This window comes from Phocoena phocoena, chromosome 5 (genome assembly GCF_963924675.1).
Source record: "Phocoena phocoena chromosome 5, mPhoPho1.1, whole genome shotgun sequence".
Taxonomy (NCBI): domain Eukaryota; kingdom Metazoa; phylum Chordata; class Mammalia; order Artiodactyla; family Phocoenidae; genus Phocoena; species Phocoena phocoena.
Genome location: NC_089223.1, coordinates 107,810,887 through 107,815,936, shown reverse-complemented (window position 1 = coordinate 107,815,936; position 5,050 = coordinate 107,810,887).

The window sequence follows — 5,050 nt, the reverse complement described above, 5'->3', positions numbered from 1 at the left end:
TCTACTAATTCTCTCTACTTTTTCTCCCTTTTATTCTGAGCCGTGTGGATGAAAGGCTCTTGGTGCTCCAGCCAGGAGTCAGGGCTCTGCCTCTGAGGTAGGAGAGACAACATCAGGACACTGGTCAACAAGAGACCTCCCAGCTCCACATAATATTAAACGGTGGAAATCTCCCAGAGACCTCCATCTTAACACCAGCACCCAGCTTCACTCAACGACCAGCAAGCCACAGTGCTGGACAACCTATGCCAAACAACTAGCAAAACAGGAACACAACCCCACCCATTAGCAGAGAGGCTGCCTAAAATCATAATAAGGCCACAGACACCCCAAAACACACCACCAGACGTGAACCTGCCCACTAGAGAGACAAGATCCAGCCTCATCCAGCACAACACAGGCACTAGTCCCCTCCACCAGGAAGCCTACACAACCCACTGAAACAACCTTAGCCACTGGAGACAGACATCAAAAACAACGGGAACTACGAAAGTGCAGCCTGCAAAAAGGAGACCCCAAACACAGTAAGATAAGCAAAATGAGAAGACAGAAAAACACACAGCAGATGAAGGAGCAAGATAAAAACCCACCAGACCTAACAAATGAAGAGAAAATAGGCAATCTACCTGAAAAAGAATTCAGAATAATGATAGTAAGGATGATCCGAAATCTTGGAAGTAGAATGGACAAAATGCAAGAAACAGTTAACAAGGACCTACAAGAACTAAAGATGAAACAAGCAACGATGAACAATGCAATAAATGAAATTAAAACCACTCTAGATAGGATCAATAGCAGAATAACTGAGGCAGAAGAACGGATAAGTGACCTGGAAGATAAAGTAGTGGAAATAACTACTGCAGAGCACAATGAAGAAAAAAGAATGAAAAGAACTGAGGACAGTCTCAGAGACCTCTGGGACAACATGAAACACACCAACATTCGAATTATAGGGGTTCCAGAAGAAGAAGAAAGAAAGAAAGGGACTGAGAAAATATTTGAAGAGATTATAGTTGAAAACTTCCCTAATATGGGAAAGGAAATAGTTAATCAAGTCCAGGAAGCACAGAGAGTCCCATACAGGATAAATACAAGGAGAAACACGCCAAGACACATATTAATCAAACTGTCAAAAATTAAATACAAAGAAAGCATATTAAAAGCAGCAAGGGAAAAACAACAAATAACACACAAGGGAATCCCCATAAGGTTAACAGCTGATCTCTCAGCAGAAACCCTACAAGCCAGAAGGGAGTGGCAGGACATACTGAAAGTGATGAAGGAGAAAAGCCTGCAACCAAGACTACTCTACCCAGCAGGATCTCATTCACATTTGATGGAGAAATTAAAACCTTTACAGACAAGCAAAAGCTGAGAGAGTTCAGCACCACCAAACCAGCTTTACAACAAATGCTAAAGGAACTTCTCTAGACACGAAACACAAGAGAAGGAAACGACCTATAGTAGCGAACCCAAAACAATATAGAAAATGGAAATAGGAACATACATATCGATAATTACCTTAAATGTAAATGGACTAAATGCTCCCACCAAAAGACACAGATTGGCTGAATGGATACAAAAACAAGACCCTTATATATGCTGTCTACAAGAGACCCACTTCAGACCTAGAGACACATACAGACTGAAAGTAAGGGGATGGAAAAAGATATTCCATGCAAATGGAAACCAAAAGAAAGCTGGAGTAGCAATTCTCATATCAGACAAAATAGACTTTAAAATAAGGACTATTAAAAGGGACAAAGAAGGACACTACATAATGATCAAGGGATCGATCCAAGAAGAAGATATAACAATTGTAAATATTTATGCACCCAACATAGGAGCACCTCAATACATAAGGCAAATATTAACAGCCATAAAAGGGGAGATCGACAGTAACACATTCATAGTAGGGGACTTTAACACCCCACTTTCACCCATGGACAGATCATCCAAAATGAAAATAAATAAGGAAACACAAGCTTTAAATGATAACATTAAACAAGATGGACTTAATTGATATTTATAGGACACTCCATCCAAAAACAACAGAATACACATTTTTCTCAAGTGCTCATGGAACACTCTCCAGGATAGATCATATCTTGGGTCACAAATCAAGCCTTGGTAAATTTAAGAAAACTGAAATTGTATCAAGTATCTTTTCTGACCACAACGCCATGAGACTAGATATCAATTACAGGAAAAGATCTGTAAAAAATACAAACACATGGAGGCTAAACAATACACTACTTAATAATGAAGTGATCACTGAAGAAATCAAAGAGGAAATAAAAAAATACCTAGAAACAAATGACAATGGAGACACAACGACCCAAAACCTATGGGATGCAGCAAAAGCAGTTCTAAGGGGGAAGTTTATAGCAATACAAGCCCACCTTAAGAAGCAGGAAACATCTCGAATAAACAACCTAACCTTGCACCTCAAGCAATTAGAGAAAGAAGAACAAAAAAACCCCAAAGCTAGCAGAAGGAAAGAAATCATAAAAATCAGATCAGAAATAAATGAAAAAGAAACGAAGGAGACGATAGCAAAGATCAATAAAACTAAAAGCTGGTTCTTTGAGAAGATAAACAAAATAGATAAATCGCTAGCCAGACTCATCAAGAAAAAAAGGGAGAAGACTCAAATCAATAGAATTAGAAATGAAAAAGGAGAAGTAACAACTGACACTGCAGAAATAAAAAAAATCATGAGAGATTACTACAAGCAACTCTATGCCAATAAAATGGACAATCTGGAAGAAATGGACAAATTCTTAGAAATGCACAACCTGCCAAGACTGAATCAGGAAGAAATAGAAAATATGAACAGACCAATCACAAGCACTGAAATTGAAACTGTGATTAAAAACCTTCCAACAAACAAAAGCCCAGGACCAGATGGCTTCACAGGTGAATTCTATCAAACGTTTAGAGAAGAGCTAACACCTATCCTTCTCGAACTCTTCCAAAATATAGCAGAGGGAGGAACACTCCCAAATGCCTTCTACGAGGCCACCATCACCTTGATACCAAAACCAGACAAGGATGTCACAAAGAAAGAAAACTACAGGCCAATATCACTGATGAACATAGATGCAAAAATCCTCAACAAAATACTAGCAAACAGAATCCAACAGCACATTAAAAGGATCATACACCATGATCAAGTGGGGTTTATTCCAGGAATGAAAGGATTCTTCAATATACGCAAATCTATCAATGTGATAAACCATATTAACAAATTGAAGGAGAAAAACCATATGATCATCTCAATAGATGCAGAGAAAGCTTTTGACAAAATTCAACACCCATTTATGATAAAAACCCTCCAGAAAGTAGGCATAGAGGGAACTTTCCTCAACATAATAAAGGCCATATATGACAAGCCCACAGCAAACATCATCCTCAATGGTGAAAAACTGAAAGCATTTCCACTAAGATCAGGAACAAGACAAGGTTGCCCACTCTCACCACTCTTATTCAACATAGTTTTGGAAGTTTTAGCCACAGCAATCAGAGAAGAAAAGGAAATAAAAGGAATCCAAATCGGACAAGAAGAAGTAAAGCTGTCACTGTTTGCAGATGACATGATACTATACATAGAGAATCCTAAAGATGCTACCAGAAAACTACTAGAGCTAATCAATGAATTTGGTAAAGTAGCAGGATACAAAATGAATGCACAGAAATCTCTGGCATTCCTGTATGCTAATGATGAAAAATCTGAAAGTGAAATCAAGAAAGCACTCCCATTTACCATTGCAACAAAAAGAATAAAATATCTAGGAATAAACCTACCTAAGGATACGGAAGACCTGTATGCAGAAAATTGTAAGACACTGATGAAAGAAATTAAAGATGATACAAATAGATGGAGAGATATACCATGTTCTTGGATGGGAAGAATCAACATTGTGAAAATGACTCTACTACCCAAAGCAATCTACAGATTCAATGCAATCCCTATCAAACTACCACTGGCATTTTTCACAGAACTAGAACAAAAAATTTCGCAATTTGTATGGAAACACAAAAGACCCCGAATAGCCAAAGCAATCTTGAGAACGAAAAAAGGAGCTGGAGGAATCAGGCTCCCTGACTTCAGACTATATTACAAAGCAACAGTAATCAAGACAGTGTGGTACTGGCACAAAAACAGAAAGATAGATCAGTGGAACAGGATAGAAAGCCCAGAGATAAACCCACGCACATATGGACACCTTATCTTTGATAAAGGAGGCAGGAATGTACAGTGGAGAAAGGACAGCCTCTTCAATAAATGGTGCTGGGAAAACTGGACAGGTACATGTAAAAGTATGAGATTAGATCACTCCCTAACACCATACACAAAAATAAGCTCAAAATGGATTAAAGACCTAAATGTAAGGCCAGAAACTATCAAACTCTTAGAAGAAAACATAGGAAGAACACTCTATGACATAAATCACAGCAAGATCCTTTCTGACCCACCTCCTAGAGTAATGGAAATAAAAACAAAAATAAACAAATGGGACCTAATGAAACTTCAAAGCTTTTGCACAGCAAAGGAAACCATAACCAAGACCAAAAGACAACCCTCAGAATGGGAGAAAACATTTGCAAATGAAGCAACTGACAAAGGATTAATCTCCAAAATTTACAAGCAGCTCATGCAGCTCAATAACAAAAAAACAAACAACCCCATCCAAAAATGGGCAGAAGACCTAAATAGACATTTCTCCAAAGAAGATATACAGAATGCCAACAAACACATGAAAGAATGCTCAACATCATTAATCATTAGAGAAATGCAAATCAAAACTACAATGAGATATCATCTCACACCAGTCAGAATGGCCATCATCAAAAAATCTAGAAACAATAAATGCTGGAGAGGGTGTGAAGAAAAGGGGACACTCTTGCACTGCTGGTGGGAATGTGAAATGGTTCAGCCACTATGGAGAACAGTATGGAGGTTCCTTAAAAAGCTACAAATAGAATTACCATATGACCCAGCAATCCCACTACTGGGCATATACCCTGAGAAAACCAAAATTCAAAA